Source organism: Anser cygnoides, chromosome 9 (assembly GCF_040182565.1).
Source record: "Anser cygnoides isolate HZ-2024a breed goose chromosome 9, Taihu_goose_T2T_genome, whole genome shotgun sequence".
Taxonomy (NCBI): domain Eukaryota; kingdom Metazoa; phylum Chordata; class Aves; order Anseriformes; family Anatidae; genus Anser; species Anser cygnoides.
This window is the reverse complement of record NC_089881.1, coordinates 23,205,474-23,222,349: the sequence shown is the minus strand read 5'-3', so window position 1 is coordinate 23,222,349 and position 16,876 is coordinate 23,205,474. Positions and strand designations below refer to the sequence as shown.

The 16,876-nt window shown below is 38.2% G+C and overlaps 1 long non-coding RNA gene across 4 annotated transcripts in view; it reads right to left on the bottom strand.

Moving 5' to 3' along the window:
- Nucleotides 1-303: 303 nt before the first annotated feature.
- Nucleotides 304-16,876, bottom strand: part of LOC106032215 (uncharacterized) — a 69,714-nt gene continuing 53,141 nt past the window's right edge. For 3 of the 4 annotated variants that reach the window (XR_010833567.1, XR_010833570.1, XR_010833569.1), the window contains exons 10-12: nucleotides 8,470-8,567; nucleotides 6,618-6,877; nucleotides 304-994 (exon numbers count right to left, since the gene is read on the bottom strand). This is a non-coding gene — a long non-coding RNA (uncharacterized lncRNA). Of the gene's footprint in view, nucleotides 995-6,188; nucleotides 6,505-6,617; nucleotides 6,878-8,469; nucleotides 8,568-16,876 lie in introns of those variants that run through there. The other variant, XR_010833568.1, reaches the window with a different exon arrangement.

Genomic DNA, 16,876 nt, shown 5'->3' with positions numbered 1-16,876 from the left:
AATGTGTTTAAAAAAAAAAACTCTTCTAAACTTTTCTAAAGAAAATCCTTAACTCTAGAAGTTGACTTGAGGAAGGAAAAAGAAAAAGTGGTTATGTCAAAAAGAAACATAAAGACCAAAAGATTCAGTGGGAAGGAAATATAATTTGATGGAAATTGCAGGACATTCTTGCTGCCATTGAAAAAGGAATCAGGGTGTGGGGTACTGCTTAATGCTGTGTCATGTGGAACGTAAGTCAATAAAACTTTAGTTATTCACTAAAATGCCACTGTGAAGTCTCCTTGCATGACTTTGCCACTGCTATTCTGTATGTAAGGTTTGAATTACTCTACCGGGAGCATTTTCTGTTTACTTTCCTTATCTGAACAATTTATTACAATTGTTGCAACACCATGTTATGACATCAATATTAATAGCGACACATCAATAATAAGATGACTTTTTATGTTTCACAGCCATACATGGAAACTTTCAGAAGCTGCATTGCATATTATTATTGTTAAGTATTCAGTGATACAGAATCCTTCATAAATATGGAGAGAAAGTATAGCAAAACAGAGAGCAATAATTCAATAACATCAGAACATACACGGAAGTCAAAAACACTGTCTAAGCTTAAAAATATAAAGTCAAATTATTTTCTGTGTCATGCATAAAAAAGTTGACTGAATAAATTACAGAGGTGATCCTGAATCAGCACAAGACCTCCATGGGGTGTCTCACCTGTGATGTACCTTTTAGATGCAGACCCGAATGCCTCTACAAGAAACTCATTTAAGGCTGCAAGTAGCAGATGAAGACAAACGTCAATTAAGAGCAAAGTTGTACATCTTTTTCCCTTGCTTCTCTGTCTTTTGAAGTCAGTGCAGAACTACTTACACCTCAGGAAAAGTGTGCACTGCGAGCCAGGAATCCACTGGAGATGCCAGAGTGATAACTTGGCCACGCAGGTCCACGCACAGCTGTAGACAGCAAGTTCCAGGGAGCAGCAAAACTGTAATGTAATAAAAACATTTTTACCAGTTACAAAAATAGCTGTAAATTTGAGTCTCGGAAACACCCCCACCTTGCTGAGCATGCACACATTTCCACATGCCCACTTCTGAGAGCAGGTTAACAGAAAGCAACCACTGAAGAAGGTGACTGAAAGGGCCTGGGCTTCCTAAAAGCTACGAAGTGAGGGCCTCCCGCTTGCTTGTTCCTGTCATCCTCAGTAAGCTTCTATCAACGGTGCTATGAGAAGATTAAACGCGTTATTTGTAGGTCTCTGCCAGCACAGGGATTAGGGCTGAGTTAGGATAGTTTTCTATATAGATAGCTGAGGCTGGATAGTTTTCTGATGTGTTAGCGAATGAAGCTGCAGCCTAGCTAAAGCATTTTTCCTGCTGCCTCGTCTTTGCCGTAATTGTTACAAAAAGGTACTTGCAACTCAGTAGTTTACTTAAAAACTGACAAGTCCAGCCTAAATTGAACATAGTCACTGGTGTTGTTTAACAAATTGCATTTTCTTTGTTTTTGAAGTCTAAAAAGGCTTGTGTTTGTTGTCTAGCACCATCTCACTTTCTCTGCACTACGCGAATGCTGTGTAGACGAGTCATTTTTTTTGACAAAATTTAGGCATCTATTGGAAAGGAGACAAAACGCACCCAACAGATTTTTGAATTGGTCCCATTATAAAATTACCATGTACTGACTAACATCTTATTGTGGGGGTGCTCAACATTTTTCACTCAATTAACAAGAATTCCTACAGTATGTGCCCTGGGGACTTTTACTATTCCAGATGTGATTTAACAGGAGTCCTGTGGGAAGGTAAGAATAACTTACATAGAAAATTACTTCTTGCATCTTTTACGTGTTTTTAATGCAGCTTAACATACCAAAACAGGGAAAACAAAATGGCACTAACACAGATGTCCACCTCTTTGTGCACCACTAAGCCTATGGATCCCTAAACTACAGCATCGCAGGCAGTGTTAGCAGTCAGAATATTGCACGTGTCTCTGAGAATTTTAAGCTGCTTAATAAGTAACATTGACACGACCTAGATAAGGAAGCAGTGTAAAACGAAAAAGACAAGTTGCTGCCAAAACTAACTCAAAAGTTCCTGGCTAGAAGGTGTTAGGAGCTATCAAGTGACATTGACTTCAGTGAAACATGACCGAAAACCAGCCAACGAACTGCCAGTCTCAATCACTATTGTCTCTGTTTCGCTTGCACTTAATGTCAGAACGATATGAGACGCTCGCAGAGACGGCCCGTGAGAGGCGCTAATTCAGTGGCGAAGTTCACCAGGAGAAGACCCGAGCGAACACTTGTCAAAAATGTCAAAAGGACGTTGAGGGAATTAAGCATTCACGTCTGGATTTTTAACAAAATCTGGCCCTCAGAGAAACAGAACAACATTTAATGAGTCACCGCATATAGCTGTTCCCCAGTTTTTTGGATGTGACTTTCAAGTGTGAAAACACTTGAAAAACAATGAGAGAACAAGTTTTGGACCATACCAAGCACTAAAATAACATTAAATTTACTGAATTTATATACGTTATATTTATATAGCTAGGAAACTATCTTAGAGTTTGGGAATTTGTCCCCAATACTATGAAAATAAATATATATTCAGAGATTCACATCTGCCATGCAGCTTGAGTAGTCATTTTTGATTATAAAGCAGAAATAAAAACCAAACAAGCAAAAAACCACACGCACAATCAAAAGACAACATTTTGCATGCACTTGGCACAGCTACAGATGTGCAGAACTCCGAGTTTTCAGTGTATGCAGTGGAACAAATCACACAGATGTCAATGACTTGGTGACATTTCATTTTACATCAAGGCTCCGCCTCGAAGGTGGAACCCAAGCTTTACTCACCACCTCACCATCTAATTTTAGGCATTGCTCTGTCCACAGAGTCTTTGCAGAAAAACCTGAGGTCAAGCCACCAGAACTCCAGGTATGCCAGCTGACCCAAAAGCATTGCTGCACTGGTTCGGTGTCAGCACGGCAGCGCCTTTAGTTTGCATGGCTGCAACAACAGAGTGTGAGGGAGGGTGGAAGAAGCTGAGCAATGAATGAAAGATAAAGCATGGACAGGAGCCAGTTGTACATTCCAAACTCAGAGACAGAGTTGGAGGCACAGATGTGATTTGTGTACAATATTTATTTAGTAACACATGCATTGTGTAGTACAAGATTGCTATGCAATGTTGGTATGGCTTATACCTGAATCAATCTTTAAAGCAGAAGCATCGCACGTGTCAGACCATGAAAAACAGCTAACTCTTAAAAACAGGTAAAACAGATTATGACAGCAAACTAGAAAGGCTAACATTTTTGCATGTCAAAATTCATAAATGTCATATTTCGGCTTCGCATAGAAAAAAATGCAAGGTCACTTTCAGCAGATCCAGTGAACGCTATCATACTGTACATTGAGTTTTAGCATAATATAAAGCCATCTGGTATGGAAACTCAAGCTCAGCAGATGCATTTGGAAAACAGAGCATTCATTTTTATTGTGTACTAAAATTAGATTTAAAGTGTGCTCAAAAGCATAACTAAAGCATATTGTCCCTTCTAGCATTTATGTTGCAGGCATCAATGAGGCCTGTATTTGTTGATTCTGTGTTCAGACCTTTGGTCCTCTTCCTATCCCTGGTTAACACAGAATACCACAATCCTACTTAAACCAGCTGCACATTTGATTTTGCATACAAACCACAGTAATTAAAGAGTGAAAATAAATCTACCTGTATCTCATTCTGCTTCTCTAAGGTCTGCAAAGACAATTTCCTATTACTGTTTACTTTCCTACCATTTCTGCTATACAATGCCTGGGTCCCAGAGAGCTCTGGGCGCTCTGAAACCTCCGTTGGGGTTGTGGAGCTTTGCTCCACTCCTGCTTCTGGGTCCTCCTTTTCTCTCCACACTTACCTCACTCATGACTTAGGCGGCAAAAAAACAGGGAATCTCCATATTCTTGTTTCTCTCTCCATATTCTTGTTTTCTCTCCCAGATCTTTCATCACAACTGGAATATTGCCAGCACAGATCCCACCTTGGCTCTACCAGTTATTTAGTCATGCTTGACTGGTTACGCTGCCAGCGCCCCCGTCTCCTTTTTTATGCCCTCCTTAAATTCTAGCTCTCACATTCAGGGCTTCTGTAATGCAGTAGTTAAGATACTACCTGCAGCTTATAATTCACACTTGCTATAAAACATTATGCGATGCTCTCAATGAAGGGCTCTATATGAAAAATAAATAAATACATGAGTTGGGTTCCAAGTCAGCAGTATTCCTCCTTGGAAACATATCTTTGTATTGAATGTCTGGGAAATGTATAACACCAGCCTTGTTTAACTTCCTTTCCTGTTATATACCTCGGATGTTGCAGATTCATGCAGCGGCTTTCAACACTTTCTTTTGTTTCCTCATAAACCTGTTTGATTCTGAGACCAAGAGAGAAACATTAAATACTTTGGGTTTTTCTTTTGTTTGCAAAGAATGGAAATATAATTGCGCCTGGCAGAGGTAAGGAACTGCTGAAAGTCAAATCAATTCTGTACCTATGGGCCCAGAGTAAAAGGAGGGAGCAGTCTGAAAGGCTAATTATCTCAAAGACTTCTGAGATGTGCAATAAGCTTATAGAAATGCACTGCCTGTCAGCTTGTGTTGCTTAATTACAGCTTATGGATGTAATCTGTGGTGCGGTCTGACTGGTTGAATGTGACTAAGTGTTTCGTGACCACCCTCAGAAAGAACAATTCATCCATGTATGTTTTTGATATTATTCTGTAACTCCATCTTTCAGAAAAATGTCTTATTTTCAGAGTTACAAACCATTCAGCATATAATTGAGAATCAGGAACCCACCTTCTCTGCTCATTTGGATATGCAATGGGTTGCACAGGTGGTACAGCATACACATGACCATTGTACATGTTGTGAATTCACTGGGTATCACTCACATAACAGGTGCTTTGATGTTTATGTCAATAAATAAATGAGGAGACATAATACAGAATCAGACTGCAATTTTTTCAGTCCACTCGTCAAAAAAATATTTGAAGGATTAATTACATTTAACTATCTACTAGCTTTTTCTCTGGGCTATACGATCACAAATTATATTTGTCAAAATAACGGTGTAAATTTTTTAATACACATGAATTATGTTTATCCATTTTCAAGATTCTGAAAAGGCCGCAGAATGTGAGGGCCTACCATTTTATCTACAGACTTCCACCATCTCTACAATGCCATCTGAATAGACTGCTATAGGAATTTCGAGAACAAAATATTAGTAACATAATTTTGTCATCCAATAGAAAAATTAGTTAGAAGCTGAGGATGGCAAATTAGCCTGGAAGAGAGTACAAGTAGGTTAATGAACTATTCAAATAAACCCTCAGAAGTCACAGCAATTCTTTGTAACAGGAAAGGCTGCATGTCTTCTATTAGAAGCAAAGAACAGCTCAAGAGCTCTTAAGGTTTGACATTTACAGAAGGTCAGGCTACATGCTCTCTTCTGGCCTTACACACTGCAGAAAAAGTTCTCTCTCACCAGCTCTCCTTAGACTAAGATACTCTTAAAATCTCTGGAGCTGCGCATAGATGTACAGAATGAATAAATTTCCATCTTTGAGACTGAAGGTTGCCGGCGGAAACCACACAACATTATAGCAGCTTTCACTGTAACTTCACCAAGAAGCACTTCTTATTGTCCTTCTAAAAAGAAATATATAGTATAATGAATAAGTAACAGTGCCATATCACTATATAAAACAGTAGTATTTTAACCATTTATTCATGGCTACTCTAGTGACAGCTTTTAACAAGGTCCCGATCTAAAATTAATTCATGGCACCTTCAGTTCTCTTCAAATCAAGTTTACAGAACATATGAGCATCTATCGGCAGTAATATGTTATTCTACAGTTTTTATGTCAACGTTATCAGTTGCATTACACAATGCTAATAGGATCATGATTTAACGTTAGTCAACAAAGAGAAACCAATTGTCATGGTTTAGTTAATTAGGGTCTCGTTTTCAGAGTTAGAAGAACTATTTAGATTATACAAACTAGTTTCAATACTAAGAGTACAAAAGAGTATGCTATGATTATTTTGGTATTTTTTTTTCTTACAAAATATATGTAAGAGGGATAGTAGGAGTATATGAACACAGACAGCAGAGATTAGGTCTGAGGAATAGCATACATTGACATCCTAGCTTTTCATTTCCTACAAACCTATTGCATTCTCACCAGAGGGTTGGGGGTCAGGTGGAAGTGTGGGGAAAAATAACTATAACAACCTTCAGTTGTACTCATGTACTGTTCTGTCTCATTTCTCCAATAAAAATGAGTTTTCTTAGAACCAAAGGCATAGTTTTCCATCCATAAAAATCACATCCTCAAACCACTCCCATATCTCCCAGCCATGAAATGACCTCCTAAAGCCAACTGTCTGTGGTTGTTGAAAGTTGCTGTGCACATTCTGTAAAATGGAGTACATAGGTGAAATATAGAATCATATTGCACTCTTGGGATTTCCATTTTTAAAACATTATCTCAAGAAACCCTGAGAGCAAACATTAAATGCACACTTACCTCTTGAAAAATATGTTTCCTCACTGAATCCTCACAGCATCAAAAATAGCCATCTTCCATACGTCAAACTAATCCAATTTTGTTTTGGAAAAAATTGCTGCTCTCCTGCAAGTTCTTTGTGATAAAGTTGATATTCACACATAACTTCTCTCAGGGGCCACTGCAAGAAGTTATTTGGAACATGGGTCCAGTCATCTGGTAGTTGTAAGGCAAACACATATTTTTTGTGTGAGAAGAAAGGGAATGAGAATCCAAGAGACCTGCAGAGGAAGGTAAAGAAATCTAGGAGTATTATAACATAAATATTTAAGGTCCATTCACAGTTATTCTTGTACCATTTCTCATACCGTTTTTTGTGAATAATAATAATAAAAAAGTATTATAAATGGTCACAGAATAGTTGAAGAAAGGTATTGAAAGGTACTTGGTCTGGAATTATTCCCAACTTCACCATCTTCATCCTTCAGCATATATATGTGCTAGTAAGACTTGTAAAAACCTTACTTGATGCTTGTGATGTGCAGTACTAAAACAAACAAATAAATAAATAAATAAAATTAACTGACCAAATTTATTCATGCATTAAAAAAAAAAAAAAAAAAGACAAAGAAATCTATGTCAAGGCCCCTGGGGAATTCTGGATCTTGTAAGCAGCTCCCTGTCACAGCAAAATGTGTTTGTATCTCCATTGCTAGTGTACCTTCTCCTTTTTGATTAAACAGCAAAAGCTACCTTTAAGTTCCTGCTAGTGTGACCCAGGCTGCCCTTTATATGTGGGTCCAAGCCACATATAATTTAAAATATTGATCCAGTGAACTCCAAGTGTTTAGATTCTTCTTCAACATCCACAAATAACTCCTTGATTTTAACGAGGTTTCTCTCCACCTCCAATATACCCAATTAGTGAGCACTTCTCTAAGCTTTATAATTTTGAGAAGCTTTAGGCAGGGAAATCTAAAGCAAAGAGGCAGAGAGCGCTGGTATTGCTACAGAAAAGAGCAAGAGCTAATATATTCAGTAGAGCTGCATTATATAGATTACTCTGGCATAGGATTATGACTTCTGCAGCTGCCTCCTGCAAGTAATTGAGTGGTTATACATATGAAGCATAACTCAATGTAATTGCTTTGGTTAGGTTGCAGGGGTGAGTGCCACTGTAAGTGAAAGTTCTCATTTGCAAATAGTAAGATCTGAAGTTACAGTTCATTACTCTAATAGTAATAATGAAATTACACAGTGTTTAAAATTCCATGGTTATATTAACCTGCAAAAGTGCAAACTTATCTCAAAGATTAACCTAGGGTCATGGGTAGCACAAGGCAGTCCACAGCTATCCATAACTGCTACACAGATGGACATGTGTGCAATCTACTTGCAAGGCTCAGAGTAAATAACTGGAAACTACAGACTAGAATAACAGAAATTACATCTAAGATATAATTGTGCTCTAAGTCACTGTTTTGAGTTCAGGGCTATAACAAGCTTAGTCTGAAACCTGTGACCTTCTGCCCCCAAAAGTTCCTTTAGGACTAAGTAAACGCACTGGTAGTGTCACACAGACCAGCTCCGCAGTGTCTCCAACACAACGCAAGAGGCCAACAAAGAGTTTTCGGGCATTTCGGAAGTAGAAATGGTCAGTAGTTAGCAAGATTCTCTACATAGTTATGATTTCAGAACTGATTTCCACAGAGAGATAAGTTCACCACCTAAATAAGACTGTGCACCAACATGGTACAACTGACATGTTACAGGTGACTGGTTGTAATGCAAAAATCAAGCGTTTGTGGCATCAAACAAGCGTTTGCAGAGTTACCCAATTTGACCCGCACAAATATGGCAAAATTTTCCATACGTCTGTCCCAGTCATGTGTCTGCCGCTGGATGCTGCAATCCTTGCAGTAACATGACCTAAACTTTTGAAAGCTCCCCTGTGTTCTCGCCATTCTCTACCTGAAAAAATAAATAAATAAATAAATAAATAAATAAATAAATAAAGAGGTCACAGAAACTTATTTTCCACATTAATGCTACCAGCTTAAACACAGATGTAAGAAAAGAGGAAAAGAACAAAAGGTAACAAGTGTAAATCTTTTCCACTCTCTGATGAAATCAGCTCTTTGCTCAGGCATATGAGTCCTTGCTTCTCCTGAGCTCTAGGTCAAAGTATGAGTTCAAATGCAATATCAAGCAATGTTTCCCATTCTCTCTCTCTTAAATAAGAGATCAGTAGAAATGGTGTGCAGTTGAGCAGGCAACACCATCTAGCTGAGGAAACGTGGATCTGAGACGTACAGCTTTATACCCATTAAAAGTATAGCAGTTAAGCAGAAAATACAGAAAAGGGCAGGCTTGAAGCCAAGGCTTTAAAAGTGATAAAAGCAAAGTACAGCGTGTCTCGCTCCATCCCTTGGATACTTTTAAGTCATACATTAGTTGAATTCACATATCAAGTATCTGGACTATTAAGGAGAGAACTGTGTGGAAAAAGTTTTCAGTTAACTACCAATCAATCAAAATCCAGTCATAAATGAAACATACTTGGACACACCAGAAAAAAAAATCCTGATCTCAAGACAATGTTCATCAATGTCAGACAAATTTAGGATGAATTTGGATAAATCACTGGACAGCTTCAAGAAATTCCATTGTATATTTCATAGCTCAGACACCTTGCATCTGTTATAGCCCCTGTTATAAGGGTCAGTTATGTTAAGTTGTTCTACTTCTCCAACAGATAAATCAGTCTTGATGTCAAATCCCCCCATTCCTCCTCTTTCCGTGATAATTAGGCCATGCGATGAAGTTAGCTTTATTTGCAAATCCTTCCCCCTTTCTCAAGATAATAAAACAAGAGTTTCAACATCAATTTTATCACTCTCCACTGAACTTGGCATCCCTGGAATGCTGCAATTCATGTAATGGAAGTGCACTCCAGTGAACTTTCTATAATGATAACATAGTTAGAAAATTTAGGCTTCAATTAAAATGTGAATCAGCCAGAGTTAAAATACCATTTGTGGTGAAATTGTTCCATTAAATGTTGGAGTCCAGGCCACTAAACAGAAGAGATCTAGTTATTATGTTCAGTTCTGTATATGTTATTCTGATCAGCCTTAAACACCATTTGAAACAAAATAGGCAACATATCTGGTACATTGTGAAGCCAATATCGTAGCTGACTATTATATTCTCATTACTTTTTTTTTTCTCTTTAACTGAGTACTGAGAGGAATCCTAGAGATTTACGTGAATAACGTTTTTTGTGCTGACAGCAATTTTACATCACATTTTCGTATTCCCATGATTCTCTTCATTTGTTTTTAAACTTGCAAGTACTAGCACATAGCTATTAAAAAAGGGAATGAACCATCCTCCCCCCCCCCAAAAAAAACAAGCTTTAATTTCTCAAATTGTTCTCTGATTAGTCTTTTTATGTGAATTTTACTGAAAGAAAAGGAAAAAAAAATCTGTGAGGATGCAGCTTCATATGTTCTCACATTAAGAAAACATTAAATGATAGAAAGTTAGATAAAGACAATTTGAATTCAAAGTGTTAAGACAATCAAGGACTGAAACTCTTAGGTTGCATGAAAAACTGCAATGCCATCAGCTTTGTTCGGTGTCCCACTTGCTGAAATTATGAATATTCAGAATAGGTGAACAAATAATTCATGGGCTCTTTGGGCAATGCATGGAGTCTCCCTGTCCCAGGAGAGTGCTGGATGCATTTTGCCTGAAGCCTCATAGTGCAGACAGGAGCATACAAATCGTTACGTCTTCCTGAGACTATGCACAGGGGAACAAAATAACCTCAGACAACTCCAGCTGCTCAGACAAAAAAAAAAGTTTTCAAATGAGATGCATTTCTTTACACTGATAATAGAAGTTTTATGTGTCTAAGAGGCAAGACACTCTGACAGCAGTTATCTTGAGAATTTTCATTCAACGTAGTCAGCCTCGAGATCTTTTTTGGTGGGAAAACTGCTTACAGTGCTATAGCACATGAGGTCCGACAAGTGTCCATTGCCTCCCCAGGTTTCACCACAGTTTTTGTCAGGATCACTGGTTTTTCACAGTCTATTTCCTTTTCAGTTCCCTAAAGTGACGTGAACTCAGGTCACAAACACTTGTGTGAGTTGAAGAAAAGCATCTTTACATAATCGTTAGAAAGGCTGTCCTTAGGTGTCTCCTTTAAATATCTACCCTACATTACTGCATTTCCCATTACATACAGGAAAAAAAATATGACCTGCTTTTGGACTGCTATTCAAGTGTAGTTCTCGTTCAGAAACTCCCAAAAATTTTCTCAAGGAGGAACAGCCACTAAGAACAGGGAAAGAGCAGAAAGCAAGTCACAATGGGAACTAATCCCAACTCCTCCACTTACCATCTTTATGCCCTTATATACTCTCAATATAATAAATGTGGTTTATTGCTCATATTGTGTAATGGGTAATATTCTGCGCAGAGACTCTTAAAGCAAAGGGAATGATACACTTGGTCAGTAAACTTCCACCTTTCCTTGCTTTATGGTAACTTATTTGTCGGCCCATGTTCTTAACAATGCCTTTTTTTATTCCGTTGCTGTTCTTTAAAATATGTTATTTGGTTAATAGATAATGAGATTTAGAGTGATGTGTGAGATGTATAAAAATATTGGTTGCTGCTTCAAATTATTTCAGACTGACTGATGTGATTCCATAACACCACATCTAATCCAAAGACTACAACTGGCATTAAGCCAGTTGTGTAAACAAATTCACAGCCTAAGATGTGCACAATAGTTCCCTTAAAGAGGAAAAAGATTTTGGAAAAGCAAATGCTTCATTCAAATATTTCTGTGATTACCCTAACACACCATATGTTATGGTTCCCACTGTACCCTCTAGCTTCATTAAACCTGTTTATAAAAAAAAAAAAAAAAAATCATTCTCAACATCATTATTTTCCCAGATAGATTATCTCATTTTTAATTAAAAACATCATTTTTGTGAAATCAATAAAATAACCCCCCAAATCCCTTATTTTTAATAGCTATTAAGCCACTACACAGCAGATACAATCAATCTATTGTAGAAAAATTAACCAAAAAAAAAAAAAAGAAATCAGTATTCTACCTATAACTTCTTAGTTTGCCAAGTATGTTCCTTAAACTGCCTGCAAGTCATGAGGCATTGTTATTTGCTTACTGTCTTCTTTTGGGGCTACCTTAAGCCTTTAATTAAAATCAAATTAAATTAAAACTAGTTCAGGACCAATTATCCTCCAAGACATTCTAATTTTCCACCCTTTACTTTTTCCTTCCCTTAAGGCCAGACACAACAGCCATCTCCGCAGCTGGGGAGGGTTGGAGAGAGCTCTTACAGAGCTCATCAGCACCATTCTGGGCACAGGCCAGAGGTATCATCAACTGCAAGCAAGATCCTCTCCCCCTCCCGGCGCCTGGTGTGCTGCCTCTCTTGGGCTTCCTTCTCTTGCCAGCTGAAAGGAACAGAGAGCAAACAGCAAACTTAACGCCCCATACTCATATGGTACCCACTAGAGCCTGGCCACTGCTTTAACCCCAAAAGAATCATCTCTGAAAGGAATACGTGGCACGGTACTGTAGAGAATGTATATTGGGTTCCCGTAACAGTGCACAGTGACAGGGTACTGCACTGCAGCTGCTTTTTGTTTTTGTTTTTTACCAGATTCATTGCCCTGAACTCCACAGAAACACGTGAGCTTCATGAACAATAAAGGATGAAAAATAAAAAAATAAAAAAGGCCATTGCAAAACTGTTGGCAACTCATCTCTCACAGCACCAAACCACTGCTGGTAAGGTCCCCATCTTGGGCGAACGGAGCACCAGCGGACAGTCTAAGACCAAAAGTCACAAGACAGCAAGTGCTAGCATCTGCAGAGAACAACTCCGAGATTTTAAAATGCAGCATTTACCCCAGAAGTCATTACCACTCTGACGGCTGCACAATGCCTCCTGTGAAACCAGTGTATTGCCCGAGCACACCTAAGGATGAGGTGTCCGCAGTTCTGCAGCTGGCCAGGTCCAGGCGAGAGTATGGAGCGCCGTGTACCCATCATCACTGCCAGCCTGCATCCTGGGGGAAAGCTCTTAACTCACCGCTGCTGTTATGTTGCTCTCGTTGGAGTTAAAATCACTTCAATTAAAAAAATATGACTTCATTGGGACTCCTTATGTCAGCAAGTCACTGCCTACAGGGGCCAGGGTTACAAACGCAGGGATTTTGCTTCTTGTTGTAATTACATACTGCTGGGCAAAACTTTTTGCCAAATTAGCATTAAACGACTTTGAGAAATGTAAAGGTATCACACTGCATACACTTAAAACTAAAATATGCTTTTATGTAAACTCCTGGGTATAAGTATATAATCTGTAACCCTCAGAGAAGCACTAGGAGAGCAAAGTGACTCACAAATACTGATCCTAAGCACAGTACTGCCTTCAAAGTTGTGAGGTTTTTTGTCCTTTTAATTAGCATGCTGCACTTAAATGACAAGATAGCAGACAAAAACCAGAATCATAAAGGCACTTGATTTTAGCTGCTCATCCTACTTCTTAGCCACACAACCTCCCAAGCACATGGGTTCCATACTTCCTAGTCAACATAAAATGAGACAATTGGGAACTTCACTTCAGTTCCATAGGATATTTTAAGGTGCGTATCACAATCTTCATCTCTCTGCACTTACTACTAATAATTTATAAATAAAGTCAATTATTTATATATATATATTTATTTATTTTTAAAAAAACTTCCTGACACCTGTTTTAATAAACTTCCATTTAACTACGAATCAAACCACTGTTAGCTCCATTTGCTCACTAAAAATCTTTAATGAAACAAGGAACTAACAAGAAATTTGAAAAAAAATAAACTTTATACTAATGTGAAAAGCAATTAACTCTTATCTCTGTGTCTTTGTTTTCAGCACTAGCAAAGCAAAGTGTTTCCCAAAACAACTGTGCATCTCAGTACCCTTTGCCTGCAAAGCTTAATTCTTCCCCACACTTGTCGCAGGATAAATTTTTCAAAAGAGGTTACCTTAATTTTAAAATTGGCTTTTTAATGGTACTCATGTTTCAAAAAGCTAGATTTTAAATATACCAAATTTCTGGTGTCACTTGGAAAAATTCATGAAAGGATGAAGACAACAGGTTTAAAAAAAAAAAAGTTACTACAAATCCCTTGCCTTACTCATCGAGGTCCCTAACTTGCACAAAGACCCCATAACACCCTAATCAACTAGCATTTTTTTCCTCGGCTAGAACAAAATATTAGGAGAAAGAATGGGGAAGAAAATATCATCATTTATCTGGCTGCTCAGTAGTTAGATTATTCAGAGGCACAAGAGAACCTAGATTCAATTCCTTTCTTACCCAAAGGAGATTCAAGTCTATATCTCTTACATCTTGGCAGGTCTTAACCTCTCAGTCCTAAGCAACCATCAAATGAAGCTTATTCTGCTCTAAGAGTAGCTGTCAAAGCTAAGCAATTTTACAAGAAATAATTAAATGTTCAATAGGTTAAAATAAGAAAGCAAACACAAGTGGAATTCTCTAGCATAACTTTTATGATACCTTTATAAGACTGGTGACACCAATACTAAAGTCACTGTACAAAATACTAAACGCTTACTTGAAAACAGACTTCTCTCTCAACCCTTAAAACTTTATATGCAATATCCGAGTCTGAATTCACCACTGCTTTTCTCCAGCTTCCATCAGCATAATGTCACCAATTTCAACTGACCCAAGCTCGTAGCTATTTTTTCCAGAAAGATTCTCTTGACAGCTCCATCAGTATGATAGTAGGTATTTTCAACTTTTGCACAGCATATTTTTCTACTTTCTGAATGGTAGCATAGTAGTTCTGCTAGCTGTTTGAGAAACATGAACTGTACGATGAAGGACACTCACCAAGTTTGACCAATAACACACTCCATAATAGAGATTTTTGCCTTAAATCATTTGAACATGTCTGTTATTGACTTGCCATAGCTCTCTGCTTAAATTTCCCTGTACTCCTGGTTTATTGGCCTGTAATGAGTGGCTGACATAAAAAAGTGTCAGCAGTAAAAGCATCAATACCTCATTCGAACACACATTCTCCACTACTTTATTTCTGGCAGTTATTCTACCCAGAGATAAAAACACTCATTTCCTTTGCTACAAGTAAATATGACAAATCCTAGTTCTTAAGTGTAGTTTTTCCTGTCTTCTTTTTTTTTTTTTTCCCCATATCCACATGATTATGCAAATCAATGTTATTTACACTGCAACACCAAACTCATGCATTATATGTACGGGCATATTCTGCCAATTTCTATAGATTGTCAAGCAGATTTTTTTCCAGGACTCCGGAGTAAAATTCTGCTTTGGTTTAATGTCAAGTAGGTATCTTGATAGGTATCTTTCAAACCAGAATTTCAAATCACTTCAAGAAATTTACTTTGTTCATTGAAACCCATTCCCTCCCAGTCACCTGCTGCAGAAATTCGTATCTTGGTCAGCCCAGCAGCTAGGCATCACATCATTTTTCTTGTCTACTGTCAGCTCAGTTGAGGCAAGCTCTGCTTCAGTTTCACATACTGCAGCAGTTGTGAGCAGTAAGATCACTTAAATGTTACCTACTTATTCTCTAGAATAAAATCTTTATGTATTTTTAAGATAAAGCGTACCTCACATACCACAGAAGTCCTTACACATAACCAAGCATCACTAAGTGCACAAACCTGGCACAGATAAAGTCAGATGTGAGCTGTTTGCCTTGGTGCTTGGGCGGTCACAGGTGACTCTAGCTTTAACATCTGCATAGTCTCCTGTATCTGAAACAAACGGCGACTGTCCTGCAGGAGGAGGTCAGAAGATAACCAGTCACCTCTTTCCACCATTGCCCCTTTACTCTTCTCTCTGCTTCTGCACTTACAAATCTAGATAGCAGCAAAGAAAATGGAAACAGATGACATAACAGGAACTATCACCAAATCTAAGGAGAGATCTCAGGATTTTGCAGAGATAAGATGACGATTCCTAATGTAGAATGCCTTCTTCCTACAAATCCTAATTTCTTTAACAAGAAAACTATCTTCCTCTTAAAATCATCTTCCCTCAGCCGCTGATACTCTTTACTTACTTGTATATTTAGGGCTTAATACCACATAAATCATGCATAAAAATAGACTATAATGCTATCTCCTGTCCTTTCTTCCTTTCCAGAACCTAATCATCTAAACTGTTTCTGACAAAACTAAAAGCAACCTCTCAGGAGCAGGTGCAGGAAAGGGTTTTTTTCTAAACATGCTTTCATCTCAGTTTGGACAACAACATATCCTAATATACTTGGACTCCTACAGTGTACAAGTAGCTTATGCTTTTTATCTATTAAAGGCAAACAGAGCCACAGTGTAATCTTGAAGGATTTTCAATGCCTTCTCATTGTTATTTGTACCAAGGAGAATTATATTTTCTTATGGAGATCAGGCCTCACAAAAATTCCTCCAGATCATTGGTACACAGCAGTATCCACAAAAACTAGGCCGCGAACAAGCTTGCATAAATCCAAACCTAATTAGGCCGATAAATGCACAGTAACACAACTGCGCTGCAGTGTCAGCTCTCCTGGTTTTACAGCTACATTCTCCCTCTGCTATTCATAGAACTGTATGAACATCTGGCTGGCCGGCACCCCAAAAAGCCACACACATAATGTACAATCTAACCCTGCAACAACATCTCTTCGCAATGTTTCCAAATGCCCATAAGCATGAATCACAGGCCAAGGTATGAGCTGCCATGAGATTATCCCCCTACCTCTCACCAAAAAACAAACATACCCACCTTTGCTACTACGTGCCTCTAGCAAACACAGAAACGGTGAGGATGAACCAATACTGGAGGAAACAGCAGCAGCTTGGAGTAGCACCATGTGAACTGTTCCATCCCATGAGGTTCTCCCATCACTTAGCAGGGCTGAAACATCCACACTCTGTGTCTAAGGGTAATATTCACTCTCCTTCTTCCTGACATTCAAGAGTTCTTAAAAAGAATGATGGAAACGCAAGATTCAGTAAAGGTGCTCCTCACCAGCTTGAACTCATGGCCTAAATGAATTCCAGGATGTTCAAAATCAGTAGGGAAATTGAAAACATTCAAGTTATTCCTTACATAGGTGTAAATGCAGAGACTATCCTTTCAGGGGAGCTTTTTCTGTATTAAGGATTTGACAATACACTGATG